This window comes from Scyliorhinus torazame, unplaced genomic scaffold (genome assembly GCF_047496885.1).
Source record: "Scyliorhinus torazame isolate Kashiwa2021f unplaced genomic scaffold, sScyTor2.1 scaffold_208, whole genome shotgun sequence".
Taxonomy (NCBI): Eukaryota; Metazoa; Chordata; class Chondrichthyes; order Carcharhiniformes; family Scyliorhinidae; genus Scyliorhinus; species Scyliorhinus torazame.
The window spans coordinates 76112-95900 of NW_027307935.1; positions in this window are offsets into that span (position 1 = coordinate 76112).

Sequence of the window (19789 nt, forward strand, 5' to 3'; positions counted from 1 at the left end):
CTGTGTCCCTCGCTCTGTGTCCCCCACTCTCTCTGTGTCCCTCACTCTCTCTGTGTCCCTCGCTCTCTCTGTGTCCCTCGCTCTCTCTGTGTCCCTCGCTCTCTGTGTGTCCCTCGCTCTCTGTGTTCCACACTCTCTGTGTCCCTCACTCTCTCTGTGTGTCCCTCGCTCTCTGTGTCCCTCGCTCTGGGTCCCTCACTCTCTCTGTGTCCCTCACTCTCTCTGTGTCCCTCGCTCTCTCTGTGTCCCTCGCTCTCTCTGTGTCCCTCGCTCTCTGTGTTCCACACTCTCTGTGTCCCTCGCTCTCTATGTCCCTCGCTCTCTCTGTGTCCCTCGCTCTCTGTGTCCCTTGCTCAGTCTGTGCCCCTCGCTCTCTCTGTGTGTCCCTCGCTCTCTGTGTCCCTCGCTCTCTCTGTTTCCCTCGCTCTCTGTGTACCTCACTCTCTGTGTCCCTCACTCTCTCTGTGTTTCCCTCGCTCTCTGTGTCCCTCGCTCTCTGTGTCCCTCGTTCTCTCTGTGCGTCCCTCGCGCTCTATGTCCCTCGCTCTCTCTGTGTCCCTCGCTCTCTGTGTCCCTTGCTCTGTCTGTGCCCCTCGCTCTCTCTGTGTGTCCCTCGCTCTCTGTGTCCCTCGCTGTCTGTGTCCCTCGCTATCTCTCTGTGTCCCTCGATCTCTCTGTGTCCCTCACTCACTGTGTCCCTCACTCACTGTGTTCCACACTCTCTGTGTCCCTCGCTCTCTGTGTCCCTCGCGCTCTCTGTGTCTCTCACTCTCTGTGTCCCTCGCTCTCTCTGTGTCCCTCGCTCTCTCTGTGTCCCTCACTCTCTCTGTGTCCCTCGCTCTCTCTGTGTCCCTCGCTCTCTCTGTGTGTCCCTCACTCTCTGTGTCCCTCGCTCTCTGTGTCCCTCGCTCTCTCTGTGTCCCTCGCTCTCTCTGTGTCCCTCACTCTCTCTGTGTCCCACACTCTCTGTGTCCCTCGCTCTCTGTGTCCCTCGCGCTCTCTGTGTCCCTCGCGCTCTCTCTGTCACTCGCTCTCTGTGTCCCACACTCTCTCAGTGTGTCCCTCACTCTCTGTATCCTTCACTCTCTAAGTGTCCCTCGCTCTCTGTGTCCCTTGCTCTCTGTGACCCTCGCTCTCTCTGTGTCCCCCACTCTCTCTCTGTCCCTCGCGGTCTCTGTGTCCCTCCCGGTGTCTGTGTCGCTCGCGCTCTCTGTGTCCCTCGCGCTCTCTGTGTCACTCGTGCTCTCTGTGTCCTTCGCTCTCTGTGTCCCTCGCTCTCTGTGTCCCTCGCACTCTCTCTGCCCCTCGCTCTCTCTGTGTCCCTCGCTCGCTGTGTGTCCCTCGCTCTCTCTGTGTCCCTGGCTCTCTGTGTCCCTCGCTCTCTCTCTGCCCCTCGCTCTCTCTGTGTCCCTCGCTCTCTGTGTGTCCCTCGCTCTCTCTGTGTCCCTCGCTCTCTGTGTGTCCCTCGCTCTCTCTGTGTCCCTCGCTCTCTGTGCCCCTCACTCTCTGTGTCCCTCGCTCTCTGTGTCCCTCGCTCTCTGTGTCCCACACTCTCTGTGTCCCACACTCTCTGTGTCCCTTGCCCTTTGTGTCCCTCGCTCTCTGTGTCCCTCACTCTTTGTGTCCCTCATGCTCTGTGCTACTCGCTCTCTGTGTCCCTCGCTCTCTGTGTCCCACACTCTCTGTGTCCCTCGCTCTCTGTGTCCCTCGTGCTCTGTGTCCCTCGCTCTTTGTGTCCCTCGCTCTCTCTGTGTCCCTCGCGCTCTCTGTGTAGCTCGGTCTGTGACCCTCGCTCTGTCTGTGTCCCTCCCTTTCTGTGTGTCCCTCGCTCCCTCTGTGTCCCTGGCTCTCTGTGTCCCTCGCTCTCTCTCTGCTCTCTGTGTCCCTCGCTCTCTGTGTCCCACACTCTCTGTGTCCCACACTCTCTGTGTCCCTTGCCCTTTGTGTCCCTCGCTCTCTGTGTCCCTCACTCTTTGTGTCCCTCATGCTCTGTGCTACTCGCTCTCTGTGTCCCTCGCTCTCTGTGTCCCACACTCTCTGTGTCCCTCGCTCTGTGTGTCCCTCACTCTCTGTGTCCCTCACTCTCTGTGTCCCTCACTCTCTGTGTCTCTCGCTCTCTGTGTCCCACACTCTCTGTGTCCCTCGCTCTCTCTGTGTCCCTCGCGCTCTCTGTGTAGCTCGGTCTGTGACCCTCGCTCTGTCTGTGTCCCTCCCTTTCTGTGTGTCCCTCGCTCTCGCTGTGTCCCTCGCGCTCTCTGTGTCCCTCGCTCTCTCTGTGTCCCTCACACTCTCTGTGTCCCTCGCTCTCCCTGAGTAGCTCACTCTCTCTGTGTCTCTTGCTCTCTCTGTGCCCCTCGCTCTGTGTGTCCCTCGCTCTCTCTGTGATCCTCCCTCTCTCTGTGTCCCTCGCTCTCGCTGTGTCGCTCACTCTCAGTGTACCTCACTCTCTCTGTGTCCCTCACTCTCTGTGTTCCTCACTCTCTGTGTCCCTCACTCTCTCTGTGCCCCTCACTCTCTGTGACCCTCACTCTCTCTGTGTCCCTCACTCACTCTCTGTCCCTCACTCTCTCTGTGGCCCTCACTCTCTGTGTCCCTGACTCTCTCTGTGTCCCTCGCTCTCTGTGTCCCTCGCTCTCTGTGTCCCTCACTCTCTCTGTGTCCCGCATTCTCTGTGTCTCTCGCTCTCTCTGTGTGTCCCTCGCTCTCTGTGTCCCTCGCTCTCGGTGTCCCTCGCTCTCTGTGTCCCTCACTCTCTGTGCCCCTCACTCTCTGTGTGTCCCTCACTCTCTGTGTCCTTCGCGCTCTCTGCGTCCCTCGCTCTCTCTGGGTCCCTCGCTCCCTCTGGTCCCTCACTCTCTCTGTGTCCCTCACTCTCTGTGTCCCTCGCTCTCTGTGTGTCCCTCACTCTCTCTGTGTCTCTCACTCTCTCTGTGTCCCACACTCTCTCTGTGTGTCCCTCGCTCTCTGTGTCCCTCGCTCTCTCTGTGTGTCCCTTGCTCTCTGTGTTCCTCGCTCTCTCTGTGTTCCTGACTCTGTCTGTGTGTCCCTCACTCTCTGTGTCCCACACTCTCTCTCTGTGTCACTCACTCTCTCTGTGTCCCACACTCTCTCTGTGTGTCCCTCACTCTCTGTGTCCCTCGCTATCTCTGTGTGTCCCTCGCTCTCTGTGTCCCTCGCTCTCTGTGTCCTCGCTCTTTCTGTGTCCCTGGCTCTGTCTGTGTGTCCCTCACTCTCTGTGTCCCACACTCTCTCTCTGTGTCACTCACTCTCTCTGTGTCCCACACTCTCTCTGTGTGTCCCTCACTCTCTGTGTCCCACACTCTCTCACTGTGTCACTCACTCTCTCTGTGTCCCACACTCTCTCTGTGTGTCCCTCACTCTCTGTGTCCCTCGCTATCTCTGTGTGTCCCTCGCTCTCTGTGTCCCTCGCTCTCTGTGTCCTCGCTCTTTCTGTGTCACTCGCGCTCTCTGTGTCCCTCACTCTCTCTGTGTCCCTCCCTTTCTGTGTGTCCCTCGCTCTCTCTCTGGCCCTCACTCTCTGTGTCGGTGACTCCCTCTGTGTCCCTCGCTCTCTGTGTCCCTCGCTCTCTGTGCCCCTCACTCTCTCTGTGTCCCACACGCTCTGTGTCCCTCGCTCTCTCCGTGTGTCCCTCGCTCTCTGTGTCCCTTGCCCTTTGTGTCCCTCGCTCTCTGTGTCCCTCACTCTTTGTGTCCCTCATGCTCTGTGCTACTCGCTCTCTGTGTCCCTCGCTCTCTGTGTCCCACACTCTCTGTGTCCCTCGCTCTCTGTGTCCCTCACTCTCTGTGTCCCTCACTCTCTGTGTCCATCGATCTATGTGTCCCACACTCTCGGTGTCCCTCGATCTATGTGTCCCACACTCTCTGTGCCCCTCACTCTCTGTGACCCTCACTCTCTCTGTGTCCCTCATTCTCTCTCTTTCCCTCACTCTCTCTCTGGCCCTCACTCTCTGTGTCGGTGACTCTCTCTGTGTCCCTCGCTCTCTGTGTCCCTCGCTCTCTGTGTCCCTCACTCTCTCTGTGTCCCACACGCTCTGTGTCCCTCGCTCTCTCCGTGTGTCCCTCGCTCTCTGTGTCCCTTGCCCTTTGTGTCCCTCGCTCTCTGTGTCCCTCACTCTTTGTGTCCCTCATGCTCTGTGCTACTCGCTCTCTGTGTCCCTCGCTCTCTGTGTCCCACACTCTCTGTGTCCCTCGCTCTCTGTGTCCCTCACTCTCTGTGTCCCTCACTCTCTGTGTCCATCGATCTATGTGTCCCACACTCTCGGTGTCCCTCGATCTATGTGTCCCACACTCTCTGTGTCCCTCGCTCTCTGTGTCCCTCACTCTCGAGTGTGTCCCTCGCTCTCTGTGTCCCTCGCTCTCTCTGTTTCCCTCGCTCTCTGTGTTCCTCACTCTCTGTGTCCCTCACTCTCTCTGTGTGACCCTCGCTCTCTATGTCCCTCGCTCTCTCTGTGTCCCTGGCTCTGTCTGTGTCCCTCGCTCTCTCTGTGTGTCCCACGCTCTCTGTGTCCCTCGCTCTCTGTGTCCCTCGCTCTCTCTGTGTCCCACACTCTCTGTGTCCCTCGCTCTCTGTGTCCCTCACTCTCTCTGTGTCCCTCGCTTTCTGTGTCCCTCGCTCTCACTGTGTCCCTCGCTCTCTCTGTGTCCCTCACTCTCTGTGTGTCCCTCGCTCTCTCTGTGTCCCTCGCTCTCTGTGTCCCTTGCGCTCTCTGTGTCCCTCGCTCTCTGTGTCACTCGCTCTCTGTGTCCCTCGTGCTCTCTGTGTCCCTCGCTCTCTGTGTCCCTTGCTCTCTCTGTGTCCCTCGCTCACTCTGTGTCCCTCGCTCTGCCTATGTCACTCCCTTTCTGTGTGTCCCTCGCGCTCGCAGTGTCCCTCGCGCTCGCATTGTCCCTCGCGCTCTGTGTCCCACACTCTCTCTGTGTCCCTCACTCTCTGTATCCCTCGCTCTCTCTGTCCCTGTGTCCCTCGCTCTCTGTGTCCCTCGCTCTGCCTAAGTCACTCGCTCTCTGTGTCCCTCACTCTCTGTGTCACTCGCTCTCTGTGTCCCTCGCTCTCTGTGTCACTCGCTCTCTGTGTCCCTTGCTCTCTCTGTGTCCCTGGCTCTCTCTGTGTCCCTCGCTCTCTGTGTCCCTCGCTCTCTGTGTCCCTCGCTCTCTGTGTCCCTCGCTCTCTCTGTGACCCTCGCTCTCTGTGTCGCTCGCGCTCTCTGTGCCCCTCGCTCTCTGTGTTCCACACTCTCTGTGTCCCTCACTCTCTCTGTGTGTCCCTCGCTCTCTGTGTCCCTCGCTCTCTCTGTTTCCCTCGCTCTCTGTGTCCCTCGTTCTCTCTGTGCGTCCCTCGCTCCCTATGTCCCTCGCTCTCTATGTCCCTCGCTCTCTCTGTGTCCCTTGCTCTGTCTGTGTCCCTCACTCTCTCTGTGTGTCCCTCGCTCTCTGTGTCCCTCGCTCTCTGTGTCCCTCTCTCGCTGCATCCCTCATTCTCTCTCGCTGTGTCCATCACTCTCTCGCTGCGTCTTTCTCTCTATCTCTCGCTGCGTCCCTCACACTCTCTCTCTGTCCCTCACTCTCTCTTGCTGTGTCCCTCACTCTCTCTCGCTGCGTCCCTCACTCTCTCTCGCTGTGTCCCTCATTCTCTCTCTCTCTGTGTCCCTCACTGTCTCTCGCTGTGTCCCTCACTCTCTCTCTCGCTGCGTCCCTCACTCTCTCTCTCTGTGTCCCTCACTGTCTCTCGCTGTGTCCCTCACTCTCTCTCTCTGTCCCTCACTCTCTCTTGCTGTGTCCCTCACTCTCTCTCGCTGCGTCCCTCACTCTCTCTTGCTGTGTCCCTCACTCTCTCTCTCTCTGTGTCCCTCACTGTCTCTCGCTGTGTCCCTCATTCTCTCTCTCGCTGCGTCCCTCACGCTCTCTCTCTGTCCCTCACTCTCTCTTGCTGTGTCCCTCACTCTCTCTCGCTGTGTCCCTCATTCTCTCTTGCTGTGTCCCTCACTCTCTCTCGCTGCGTCCCTCACGCTCTCTCTCTGTCCCTCACTCTCTCTTGCTGTGTCCCTCACTCTCTCTCTCTGTCCCTCACTCTCTCTTGCTGTGTCCCTCACTCTCTCTCGCTGTGTCCCTCATTCTCTCTCTCTCTGTGTCCCTCACTGTCTCTCGCTGTGTCCCTCACTCTCTCTTCCTGTGTCCCTCACTCTCTCTCTCTCTGTCCCTCACTCTCTCTCTCTGTGTCCCTCATTCTCTCTCTCGCTGCGTCCCTCACGCTCTCTCTCTGTCCCTCACTCTCTCTTGCTGTGTCCCTCATTCTCTCTCTCGCTGCGTCCCTCACTCTCTCTCGCTGTGTCCCTCACTCTCTCTCGCTGTGTCCCTCACTCTCTCTCGCTGCGTCCATCACTCTCTCTCGCTGTGTCTCTCACTCTCTCTCTCTCTGTCCCTCACTGTCTCTCGCTGTGTCCCTCATTCTCTCTCTCGCTGCGTCCCTCACTCTCTATCGCTGTGTCCCTCACTCTCTCTCGCTGTGTCCCTCACTCTCTCTCGCTGTGTCCCTCACTCTCTCTCTCGCTGCGTCCCTCACTGTCTCTCGCTGCGTCCCTCACTGTCTCTCGCTGTGTCCCTCACTCTCTCTCGCTGTGTCCCTCACGCTCTCTCTCTGTCCCTCACTCTCTCTTGCTGTGTCCCTCACTCTCTCTTGCTGTGTCCCTCACTTTCTCTCGCTGTGTCCCTCACTCTCTCTCGCTGTGTCCCTCACTCTCTCTCGCTGTGTCCCTCACTCTCTCTCTCTGTGTCCCTCACTGTCTCTCGCTGTGTCCCTCACTCTCTCTCGCTGCGTCCCTCACTCTCTCTCGCTGTGTCCCTCACTCTCTCTCGCTGTGTCCCTCACTCTCTCTCGCTGTGTCCCTCACTCTCTCTCGCTGTGTCCCTCACTCTCTCTCGCTGTGTCCCTCATTCTCTCTCTCTCTGTGTCCCTCACTGTCTCTCGCTGTGTCCCTCACTCTCTCTTGCTGTGTCCCTCACTCTCTCTCGCTGTGTCCCTCATTCTCTCTCTCTCTGTGTCCCTCACTCTCTCTCGCTGTGTCCCTCATTCTCTCTCTCTCTGTGTCCCTCACTGTCTCTCGCTGTGTCACTCACTCTCTCTCGCTGTGTCCCTCATTCTCTCTCTCTCTGTGTCCCTCACTGTCTCTCGCTGTGTCCCTCACTCTCTCTTGCTGTGTCCCTCACTCTCTCTCGCTGTGTCCCTCATTCTCTCTCTCTCTGTGTCCCTCACTGTCTCTCGCTGTGTCCCTCACTCTCTCTCTCTGTGTCCCTCACTGTCTCTCGCTGTGTCCCTCACTCTCTCTCTCGCTGTGTCCCTCATCTCTCTCGCTGCGTCCCTCACCCTCTCTCGCTGTGTCCCTCATTCTCTCTCTCTCTGCGCCCCTCACTCTCTCTCGCTGTGTCCCTCACTCTCTCTCTCTGTGTCCCTCACTCTCTCTCTGTGTCCCTCACTCTCTCTCGCTGTGTCCCTCACTCTCTCTCGCTGTGTCCCTCACTCTCTCTCGCTGTGTCCCTCACTCTCTCTCGCTGCGTCCCTCACTCTCTCGCTGTGTCCCTCACTCTCTCTCGCTGTGTCCATCATTCTCTCGCTGTGTCCTTCACTCTCTCTCGTTGTGTCCATCACTCTCTCTCGCTGTGTCCCTCACTCTCTCTCGCTGTGTCCCTCACTCTCTCTCTGCATCCCTCACTCTCTCTCTCGCTGAGTCCCTCACTCTCTCTCGCTGTGTCCCTCACTCTCTCTCGCTGAGTCCCTCAAACTCTCTCGCTGTGTCCCTCACTCTCTCTCTCGCTGAGTCCCTCACTCTCTCTCTGCATCCCTCACTCTCTCTCTCGCTGTGTCCCTCACTCTCTCTCTCGCTGTGTCCCTCACACACTCTCGCTGTGTCCCTCACTCTCTCTCGCTGTGTCCCTCACTCTCTCTCTGCATCCCTCACTCTCTCTCTCGCTGTGTCCCTCACTCTCTCTCGCTGTGTCCCTCACTCTATCTCTGCATCCCTCACTATCTCTCTCGCTGAGTCCCTCACTCTCTCTCGCTGTGTCCCTCACTCTCTCTCGCTGAGTCCCTCACACTCTCTCGCTGTGTCCCTCACTCTCTCTCTCGCTGAGTCCCTCACTCTCTCTCGCTGCGTCCCTCACTCTCTCGCTGTGTCCCTCACTCTCTCTCGCTGCGTCCCTCTCTCTCTCTCGCTGTGTCCCTCACTCTCTCGCTGTGTCCCTCACTCTCTCTCGCTGTGTCCCTCACTCTCTCTCTCGCTGTGTCCCTCACTCTCTCTCGCTGTGTCCCTCTCTCTCTCTCGCTGTGTCCCTCACTCTCTCGCTGTGTCCCTCACTCTCTCTCGCTGTGTCCCTCACTCTCTCTCTCGCTGTGTCCCTCACTCTCTCTCGCTGTGTCCCTCACTCTCTCTCGCTGTGTCCCTCACTCTCTCTCTCGCTGTGTCCCTCACTCTCTCTCGCTGTGTCCCTCACTCTCTCTCGCTGTGTCCCTCACTCTCTCTCGCTGTGTCCCTCACTCTCGCTCTCGCTGTGTCCCTCACTGTCTCTCTCTGTGTCCCTCACTCTCTCTCGCTGCGTCCCTCACTCTCTCTCGCTGCGTCCCTCACTCTCTCTCGCTGTGCCCCTCACTCTCTCTCGCTGTGTCCCTCACTCTCTCTCTCTGCATCCCTCACTCTCTCTCTGCATCCCTCACTCTCTCTCTCGCTGTGTCCCTCACTCTCTCGCTGAGTCCCTCACTCTCTCTCGCTGCGACCCTCACTCTCTCTCTCGCTGAGTCCCTCACTCTCTCTCGCTGTGTCCCTCACTCTCTCTCGCTGAGTCCCTCACACTCTCTCGCTGTGTCCCTCACTCTCTCGCTGTGTCCCTCACTCTCTCTCGCTGTGTCCCTCACTCTCTCTCTGCATCCCTCACTCTCTCTCGCTGTGTCCCTCACTCTCTCTCGCTGTGTCGCTCACTCTCTCTCGCTGTGTCCCTCACTCTCTCTCGCTGTGTCCCTCACTCTCTCTCGCTGTGTCCCTCACTCTCTCTCGCTGTGTCCCTCACTCTCTCTCGCTGTGTCCCTCACTCTCTCGCTGAGTCCCTCACTCTCTCTCGCTGCGACCCTCACTCTCTCTCTCGCTGAGTCCCTCACTCTCTCTCGCTGTGTCCCCCACTCTCTCTCGCTGAGTCCCTCACACTCTCTCGCTGTGTCCCTCACTCTCTCTCGCTGAGTCCCTCACTCTCTCTCGCTGAGTCCCTCACTCTCTCTCGCTGTGTCCCTCACTCTCTCGCTGAGTCCCTCACACTCTCTCGCTGCGTCCCTCACTCTCTCTCGCTGTGTCCCTCACTCTCTCTCTCTCTGTGTCACTCACTCTCTCTCGCTGAGTCCCTCACTCTCTCTCGCTGTGTCCCTCACTCTCTCTCGCTGTGTCCCTCACTCTCTCTCGCTGTGTCCCTCACTCTCTCTCGCTGCGTCCCTCACTCTCTCTCTCTGTCCCTCACTCTCTCTCGCTGTGTCCCTCACTCTCTCTCGCTGTGTCCCTCACTCTCTCTCGCTGTGTCCCTCACTCTCTCTCTCTGTGTCCCTCACTCTCTCTCGCTGTGTCCCTCACTCTCTCTCGCTGTGTCCCTCACTCTCTCTCGCTGAGTCCCTCACTTTTTCTCGCTGTGTCCCTCACTCTCTCTCGCTGTGTCCCTCACACTCTCTCTGCATCCCTCACTCTCTCTCTCGCTGAGTCCCTCACACTCTCTCGCTGTGTCCCTCACTCTCTCTCGCTGCGTCCCTCACTTTCTCTCGCTGCGTCCCTCTCTCTCTCTCGCTGTGTCCCTCACTCTCTCTTGCTGCGACCCTGACTCTCTCTCTCTCTCTGTCCCTCACTCTCTCTCGCTGTGTCCCTCACTCTCTCTCTGCATCCCTCACTCTCTCTCTCTGTGTCCCTCACTCTCTCTCTCGCTGAGTCCCTCACTCTCTCTCGCTGTGTCCCTCACTCTCTCTCTCGCTGTGTCCCTCACTCTCTCTCGCTGTGTCCCTCACTCTCTCTCTGCATCCCTCACTATCTCTCTCGCTGAGTCCCTCACTCTCTCTCGCTGTGTCCCTCACTCTCTCTCGCTGAGTCCCTCAAACTCTCTCGCTGTGTCCCTCACTCTCTCTCTCGCTGAGTCCCTCACTCTCTCTCGCTGTGTCCCTCACTCTCTCTCGCTGCGTCCCTCACTCTCTCTCGCTGTGTCCCTCACTCTCTCGCTGTGTCCCTCACTCTCTCTCGCTGTGTCCCTCACTCTCTCTCTGCATCCCTCACTCTCTCTCTCGCTGAGTCCCTCACTCTCTCTCGCTGTGTCCCTCACTCTCTCGCTGAGTCCCTCACTCTCTCTCGCTGCGACCCTCACTCTCTCTCTCGCTGAGTCCCTCACTCTCTCTCGCTGTGTCCCTCACTCTCTCTCTGCATCCCTCACTCTCTCTCGCTGAGTCCCTCACTCTCTCTCGCTGAGTCCCTCACTCTCTCTCTCTCTCTGTCCCTCACTCTCTCTCGCTGTGTCCCTCACTCTCTCTCGCTGTGTCCCTCACTCTCTCGCTCTGTGTCCCTCACTCTCTCTCGCTGTGTCCCTCACTCTCTCTCGCTGTGTCCCTCACTCTCTCTCTCTGTGTCCCTCACTCTCTCTCGCTGTGCCCCTCACTCTCTCTTGCTGCGTCCCTCTCTCTCTCTCGCTGTGACCCTCACTCTCTCTTGCTGTGATCCTCACTCTCTCTCTCTCTCTCTGTCCCTCACTCTCTCTCGCTGTGATCCTCACTCTCTCTCTCTCTGTCCCTCACACTCTCTCTCGCTGTGATCCTCACTCTCTCTCTCTCTGTCCCTCACACTCTCTCTCGCTGTGTCCCTCACTCTCTCTCGCTGCGCCGCTCTCTCTCTCTCTCTCTCTGTCCCTCACTCTCTCTCGCTGTGATCCTCACTCTCTCTCTCTCTGTCCCTCACTCTCTCGCTGCGTCCCTCACTCTCTCTCTCTGCGTCCCTCACACTCTCTCGCTGTGTCCCTCACTCTCTCTCTCTGCGTCCCTCACACTCTCTCGCTGTGTCCCTCACTCTCTCTCGTTGTGTCCCTCACTCTCTCTCGCTGTGTCCCTCACTCTCTCTCGCTGCGCCGCTCACTCTCTCTCTCTCTCTGTCCCTCACTCTCTCTCGCTGTGATCCTCACTCTCTCTCTCTCTGTCCCTCACTCTCTCGCTGCGTCCCTCACTCTCTCTCGCTGCGTCCCTCACTCTCTCTCGCTGTGTCCCTCACTCTCTCTCTGTGTCCCTCACTCTCTCTCTCTGTGTCCCTCACTCTCTCTCGCTGTGTCCCTCACTCTCTCTCTCTCTGTCCCTCACTCTCTCTCGCTGTGATCCTCACTCTCTCTCTCTCTGTCCCTCACTCTCTCGCTGCGTCCCTCACTCTCTCTCGCTACGACCCTCACTCTCTCTCTCTCTCTGTCCCTCACTCTCTCTCGCTGTGATCCTCACTCTCTCTCTCTCTGTCCCTCACTCTCTCTCGCTGTGATCCTCACTCTCTCTCTCTCTGTCCCTCACACTCTCTCTCGCTGTGTCCCTCACTCTCTCTCGCTGCGCCGCTCTCTCTCTCTCTCTCTCTGTCCCTCACTCTCTCTCGCTGTGATCCTCACTCTCTCTCTCTCTGTCCCTCACTCTCTCGCTGCGTCCCTCACTCTCTCTCGCTGCGTCCCTCACTCTCTCTCGCTGTGTCCCTCACTCTCTCTCTGTGTCCCTCACTCTCTCTCTCTGTGTCCCTCACTCTCTCTCGCTGTGTCCCTCACTCTCTCTCTCTCTGTCCCTCACTCTCTCTCGCTGTGATCCTCATTCTCTCTCTCTCTGTCCCTCACTCTCTCTCTCTGCGTCCCTCACTCTCTCTCGCTGCGCCCCTCACTCTCTCTCGCTGCGCCGCTCTCTCTCTCTCTCTCTCTGTCCCTCACTCTCTCTCGCTGTGATCCTCACTCTCTCTCACTCTGTCCCTCACTCTCTCGCTGCGTCCCTCACTCTCTCTCGCTGCGTCCCTCACTCTCTCTCGCTGTGTCCCTCACTCTCTCTCGCTGTGTCCCTCACTCTCTCTCTCTCTGTCCCTCACTCTCTCTCGCTGTGATCCTCATTCTCTCTCTCTCTGTCCCTCACTCTCTCTCGCTGTGTCCCTCACTCTCTCTCTCTGCGTCCCTCACACTCTCTCGCTGCGACCCTCATTCTCTCTCGCTGTGTCCCTCACTCTCTCGCTGCGTCCCTCACTCTCTCTCGCTATGTCCCTCACTCTCTCTCTCGTTGTGCCCCTCACTCTCTCTCGCTGTGTCCCTCACTCTCTCTCTCTCGTTGTGTCCCTCACTCTCTCTCGCTGTGTCCCTCACTCTCTCTCGCTGTGATCCTCACTCTCTCTCTCTCTCTGTCCCTCATTCTCTCTCTCGCCGCGTCCCTCACTCTCTCTCGCTGCGCCGCTCACTCTCTCTCTCTCTCTGTCCCTCACTCTCTCTTGCTGTGATCCTCACTCTCTCTCTCTCTGTCCCTCATTCTCTCTCTCGCTGCGTCCCTCACTCTCTATCTCGCTGCGCCCCTCACTCTCTCTCTCTGCGTCCCTCACACTCTCTCGCTGTGTCCCTCACTCTATCTCGCTGTGTCCCTCACTCTCTCTTGCTGCGACCCTCACTCTCTCTCGCTGCGTCCCTCACTCTCTCTCTCTCTCTGTCCCTCACTCTCTCTAGCTGTTTCCCTCACTCTCTCTCTCTCTGTCCCTCACCCTCTCTCGCTGTGTCCCCCACTCTCTCTCGCTGTGTCCCACACTCTCTCTCTCTGTGTCCCTCACTTTCTCTCGCTGCGTCCCTCACTCTCTCGCTGTGTCCCTCACTCTATCTCGCTGTGTCCCTCACATCTCTCGCTGTGTCCCTCACTCTCTCTCGCTGTGTCCCTCACTCTATCTCGCTGTGTCCCTCACTCTCTCTCGCTGTGTCCCTCACTCTCTCTCGCTGTGTCCCTCACTCTCTCGCTGCGTCCCTCACTCTCTCGAGCTGTGTCCCTCACTCTCTCTCGCTGTGTCCCTCACTCTCTCTCGCTGTGCCCCTCACTCTCTCTCGCTGTGTCCCTCACTCTCTCGCTGCGTCCCTCACTCTCTCTCTCGCTGTGTCTCTAACTCCCTCTCGCTGTGTCCCTCACTCTCTCTCGCTGTGTCCCTCACTCTCTCGCTGTGTCCCTCACTCTCTCTCGCTGTGTCTCTCACTCCCTCTCGCTGCGTCCCTCACTCTCTCTCTGTGTCCCTCACTCTCTCTCTCTGTGTCCCTCACTCTCTCTCGTTGTGTCCCTCTCTCTCTCGCTGTGTCCCTCACTCTCTCTCGCTGTGTCCCTCACTCTCTCTCGCTGTGTCCCTCACACTCTCTCGCTGAGTCCCTCACTCTCTCGCTGCGTCCCTCACTCTCTCTCTCTGTGTCCCTCACTCTCTCTCGCTGTGTCCCTCACTCTCTCTCGCTGTGTCTCTCACTCCCTCTCGCTGCGTCCCTCACTCTCTCTCTGTGTCCCTCACTCTCTCTCTCTGTGTCCCTCACTCTCTCTCGTTGTGTCCCTCTCTCTCTCGCTGTGTCCCTCACTCTCTCTCGCTGTGTCCCTCACTCTCTCTTGCTGTGTCCCTCACACTCTCTCGCTGAGTCCCTCACTCTCTCGCTGTGTCTCTCACTCTCTCTTGCTGTGTCCCTCACTCTCTCTCGCTGTGTCACTCACTCTCTCTGTGTCCCTCACTCTCTCTCGTTGTGTCCCTCTCTCTCTCGCTGTGTCCCTCACTCTCTCTCGCTGTGTCCCTCACTCTCTCTTGCTGTGTCCCTCACACTCTCTCGCTGAGTCCCTCACTCTCTCGCTGTGTCTCTCACTCTCTCTTGCTGTGTCCCTCACTCTCTCTCGCTGTGTCACTCACTCTCTCTGTGTCCCTCACTCTCTCGCTGTGTCCCTCACTCTCTCTCTCGCTGCGTCCCTCACTCTCTCGCTGTGTCCCTCACTCTCTCTCTCGCTGTGTCCCTCACTCTCTCTCGTTGTGTCCCTCTCTCTCTCGCTGTGTCCCTCACTCTCTCTCGCTGTGTCTCTCACTCTCTCTCGCTGTGTCCCTCACTCTCTCTCGCTGTGTCCCTCACTCTCTCTCGCTGTGCCCCTCACTCTCTCTCGCTGTGTCCCTCACTCTCTCTCTCGCTGTGTCCCTCACTCTCTCTCGTTGTGTCCCTCTCTCTCTCGCTGTGTCCCTCACTCTCTCTCGCTGTGTCTCTCACTCTCTCTCGCTGTGTCCCTCACTCTCTCTCGCTGTGTCCCTCACTCTCTCTCGCTGTGTCCCTCACTCTCTCTCGCTGTGCCCCTCACTCTCTCTCGCTGTGTCCCTCACTCTCTCGCTGTGTCCCTCACTCTCGCTGTGTCTCTCACTCTCTCTTGCTGTGTCTCTCACTCACTCTCTCTCTGTCCCTCACTCTCTCTCGCTGTGTCCCTCACACTCTCTCGCTGAGTCCCTCACTCTCTCGCTGTGTCTCTCACTCTCTCTTGCTGTGTCTCTCACTCACTCTCTCTGTGTCCCTCACTCTCTCGCTGTGTCCCTCACTCTCTCTCGCTGTGTCTCTCACTCTCTCTCGCTGTGCCCCTCACTCTTTCTTGCTGTGTCCCTCACTCTCTCTCGCTGTGTCCCTCACTCTCTCTCGCTGTGTCCCTCACTCTCTCTCGCTGTGTCTCTCACTCTCTCTTGCTGTGTCTCTCACTCACTCTCTCTGTGTCCCTCACTCTCTCTCGCTGTGCCCCTCACTCTTTCTTGCTGTGTCCCTCACTCTCTCTCGCTGTGTCCCTCACTCTCTCGCTGTGTCTCTCACTCCCTCTTGCTGTGTCTCTCACTCACTCTCTCTGTGTCCCTCACTCTCTCTCGCTGTGCCCCTCACTCTCTCTCGCTGTGTCCCTCACTCTCTCTCGCTGTGTCCCTCACTCTCTCTCGCTGTGTCCCTCACTCTCTCTCTCTGCGTCCCTCACTCTCTCTCTCTGTGTCCCTCACTCTCTCTCGCTGTGTCCCTCACTCTCTCTCGCTGTGTCCCTCACTCTCTCTCGCTGTGCCCCTCACTCTCTCTCGCTGTGCCCCTCACTCTCTCTCGCTGTGTCCCTCACTCTCTCTCGCTGTGCCCCTCACTCTTTCTTGCTGTGTCCCTCACTTTCTCTCTCTCTGTCCCTCACTCTCTCTCGCTGTGTCTCTCACTCTCTCTCGCTGCGTCCCTCACTCTCTCTCTGTGTCCCTCACTCTCTCTTGCTGTGTCCCTCACTCTCTCTTGCTGTGTCCCTCACTCTCTCTCGCTGTGTCCCTCACTCTCTCTCGCTGTGTCCCTCACTTTCTCTCTCGCTGTGTCCCTCACTCTCTCTTGCTGTGTCCCTCACTCTCTCTCTGTGTCCCTCACTCTCTCTCGCTGTGTCCCTCACTCTCTCGCTGTGTCCCTCACCCTCTCTCTCTGCGTCCCTCACTCTCTCTCTCTCTGTCCCTCACTCTCTCTCTCTGTGTCCCTCACTCTCTCTCTCTCTGTCCCTCACTCTCTCTCTCTCTGTCCCTCACTCTCTCTCGCTGTGTCCCTCACTCTCTCGCTGTGATCCTCACTCTCTCTCGCTGTGTCCCTCACTCTCTCTCTCTGTGTCCCTCACTCTCTCTCGCTGTGTCCATCACTCTCTCTCGCTGCGTCCCTCACTCTCTCTTGCTGTGTCCCTCACTCTCTCTCGCTGTGTCCCTCACTCTCTCTCGCTGTGTCCCTCACTCTCTCTCGCTGCGCCCCTCACTCTCTCTCGCTGTGTCCCTCACTCTCTCGCTGCGTCCCTCACTCTCTCTCTCTCGCTGTGTCCCTCACTCTCTCTCGCTGTGTCCCTCACTCTCTCTCGCTGTGTCCCTCACTCTCTCTCGCTGTGTCCCTCACTCTCTCTCGCTGTGTCCCTCACTCTCTCTCGCTGTGCCCCTCACTCTCTCTCTCGCTGTGTCCCTCACTCTCTCTTGCTGTGTCCCTCACTCTCTCTCTGTGTCCCTCACTCTCTCTCTGTGTCCCTCACTCTCTCTCTCGCTGTGTCCCTCACTTTCTCTCTCGCTGTGTCCCTCACTCTCTCTTGCTGTGTCCCTCACTCTCTCTCTGTGTCCCTCACTCTCTCTCTCTCTGTCCCTCACTCTCTCTCGCTGTGTCCCTCACTCTCTCTCTCTCTGTCCCTCACTCTCTCTCGCTGTGTCCCTCACTCTCTCTCTCTCTGTCCCTCACTCTCTCTCGCTGTGTCCCTCACTCTCTCTGTGTCCCTCACACTCTCTCTCTGTGTCCCTCACTCTCTCTCGCTGCGTCCCTCACTCTCTCTCACTGTGTCACTCACTCTCTCTTGCTGTGTCCCTCACTCTCTCTCTGTGTCCCTCACTCTCTCTCTCTGTGTCCCTCACTCTCTCTCGCTGCGTCCCTCACTCTCTCTCTCTGTGTCCCTCACTCTCTCTCGCTGTGTCCCTCACTCTCTCTCGCTGTGTCCCTCACTCTCTCTCTCTGTGTCCCTCACTCTCTCTCGCTGTGTCCCTCACTCTCTCTCTCTGTGTCCCTCACTCTCTCTCGCTGTGTCCCTCTCTCTCTCTCGCTGCGTCCCTCACTCTCTCTCGCTGTGTCCCTCACTCTCTCTCGCTGTGTCCCTCACTCTCTCTCGCTGTGTCCCTCACTCTCTCTCTCTGTCCCTCACTCTCTCTCGCTGTGTCCCTCACTCTCTCTCGCTGTGTCCCTCACACACTCTCGCTGCGTCCCTCACTCTCTCTCGCTGTGTCCCTCACTCTCTCTCGCTGTGTCCCTCACTCTATCTCGCTGCATCCCTCACTCTCTCTCGCTGTGTCCCTCACTCTCTCTCGCTGTGTCCCTCACTCTCTCTCGCTGTGTCCCTCACTCTCTCTCGCTGCGCCCCTCACTCTCTCTCTCACTGTGTCCCTCTCTCTCTCTCGCTGCGTCCCTCACTCTCTCTCGCTGCGTCCCTCACTCTCTCTCGCTGTGTCCCTCACTCTCTCGCTGTGTCCCTCACTCTCTCTCGCTGTGTCCCTCACTCTCTCTCGCTGTGTCCCTCACTCTCTCTCGCTGTGCCCCTCACTCTCTCTCGCTGTGTCCCTCACTCTCTCTCGCTGTGTCCCTCACTCTCTCTCGCTGTGTCCCTCACCCTCTCTCGCTGTGTCCCTCACTCTCTCTCGCTGTGTCCCTCACTCTCTCTCGCTGTGTCCCTCACTCTCTCTCGCTGTGTCCCTCACTCTATCTCGCTGCGTCCCTCACTCTCTCTCGCTGTGTCCCTCACTCTCTCTCTCTGTGTCCCTCTCTCTCTCTGTGTCCCTCACTCTCTCTCTCTGTGTCCCACACTCTCTCTCGCTGTGTCCCTCACTCTCTCTCGCTGTGTCCCTCACTCTCTCTCTCTGTGTCCCTCACTCTCTCGCTGTGTCCCTCACTCTCTCTCGCTGTGTCCCTCACTCTCTCGCTGTGTCCCTCATTCTCTCTCGCTGTGTCCCTCACTCTCTCTCGCTGTGTCCCTCACTCTCTCTCGCTGTGTCCCTCACTCTCTCTCGTTGTGTCCCTCACTCTCTCTCGCTGTGTCCCTCACTCTCTCTCGCTGTGTCTCTCACTCTCTCTCGCTGTGTCCCTCACTCTCTCTCGCTGTGTCCCACTTTCTCTCGCTGTGACCATCACCCTCTCTCGCTGTGTCCCTCACTCTCTCTCTCTGTGTCCCTCACTCTCTCTCGCTGTGTCCCTCACTCTCTCTCGCTGCGTCCCTCACTCTCTCTCGCTGTGTCCCTCACTCTCTCTCGTTGTGTCCCTCACTCTCTCTCGCTGCGTCCCTCACTCTCTCTCTCTGTGTCCCTCACTCTCTCTCTCTGTGTCCCTCACTCTCTCGCTGTGTCCCTCACTTTTTCTCGCTGTGTCCCTCACCCTCTCTCGCTGTGTCCCTCACTCTCTCTCGCTGTGTCCCTCACTCTCTCTCGCTGTGTCCCTCACTCTATCTCGCTGCATCCCTCACTCTCTCTCGCTGTGTCCCTCACTCTCTCTCTCTGTGTCCCTCACTCTCTCTGTGTCCCTCACTCTCTCTCTCTGTGTCCCTCACTCTCTCGCTGTGTCCCTCACTCTCTCTCGCTGTGTCCCTCACTCTCTCTCGCTGTGTCCCTCACTCTCTCTCGCTGTGTCCCTCACTCTCTCTCGCTGCGCCCCTCACTCTCTCTCTCACTGTGTCCCTCTCTCTCTCTCGCTGCGTCCCTCACTCTCTCTCGCTGCGTCCCTCACTCTCTCTCGCTGTGTCCCTCACTCTCTCGCTGTGTCCCTCACTCTCTCTCGCTGTGTCCCTCACTCTCTCTCGCTGTGTCCCTCACTCTCTCTCGCTGCGTCCCTCTCTCTCTCTCTCTGTGTCCCTCACTCTCTCTCGCTGTGTCCCTCACTCTCTCTCGCTGTGTCCCTCACTCTCTCTCGCTGTGTCCCTCACTCTCTCTCTCTGTGTCCCTCACTCTCTCTCGCTGCGTCCCTCACTCTCTCTCGCTGTGTCCCTCACTCTCTCGCTGTGTCCCTCACTCTCTCCCTCTGTGTCCCTCACTCTCTCTCGCTGCGTCCCTCACTCTCTCTCGCTGTGTCCCTCTCTCTCTCTTGCTGCGTCCCTCACTCTCTCTCTCTGTGTCCCTCACTCTATCTCGCTGCGTCCCTCACTCTCTCTCGCTGTGTCCCTCACTCTCTCTCGCTGTGTCCCTCTCTCTCTCTTGCTGCGTCCCTCACTCTCTCTCGCTGTGTCCCTCACTCTCTCTCGCTGCATCCCTCACTCTCTCTCGCTGCGTCCCTCACTCTCTCTCGCTGTGTCCCTCACTCTCTCTCTCTGTGTCCCTCACTCTATCTCGCTGCGTCCCTCACTCTCTCTCGCTGTGCCCCTCACTCTCTCTCGCTGCGTCCCTCACTCTCTCTCGCTGTGTCCCTCACTCTCTCGCTGCGTCCCTCACTCTCTCTCGCTGTGTCCCTCACTCTCTCTCTCTGTGTCCCTCACTCTCTCTCGCTGCGTCCATCACTCTCTCTCTCTGTGTCCCTCACTCTCTCTCGCTGCGTCCCTCACTCTCTCTCGCTGTGTCCCTCACTCTCTCGCTGTGTCCCTCACTCTCTCTCGCTGTGTCCCACACTCTCTCTCGCTGTATCCCTCACTCTCTCTCTCTGTGTCCCTCACTCTCTCTCTCTGCGTCCCTCACTCTCTCGCTGTGTCCCTCACTCTCGCTGTGTCCCTCACTCTCTCTCTCTGCGTCCCTCACTCTCTCGCTGTGTCCCTCACTCTCGCTGTGTCCCTCACTCTCTCTCGCTGTGCCCCTCACTCTCTCTCTGTGTCCCTCACTCTCTCTCGCTGTGTCCCTCACTCTCTCTCTCTGTGTCCCTCACTCTCTCTCGCTGTGCCCCTCACTCTCTCTCTCTGCGTCCCTCACTCTCTCTCTGTGTCCCTCACTCTCTCTCTCTTGCCTGAAGTGCCACAAATGTTGTCAAGTGCAGTGCGAGGCGTACCTCAATGTTTCAGCCTTACTGAGAAACTGTCAGCCCACCGGACAACATTTCTGTACAATAGGATTGAAGCACAAGTTCAAATAGTTTTGTTTCAAAGTTTAAAATACCCAGTCATTTTTCTGTGCAGCTTTCGGTATCTGTCAGTGGAATTTAGGTTATACAGGCAAATGTTAACAAGAGTATTGGGAACGGATTGGAAGTGTTGATGGAGATATTCCTGCATTATGGAAATGTGTGAGATCTATTTAGGGTTGGGGAA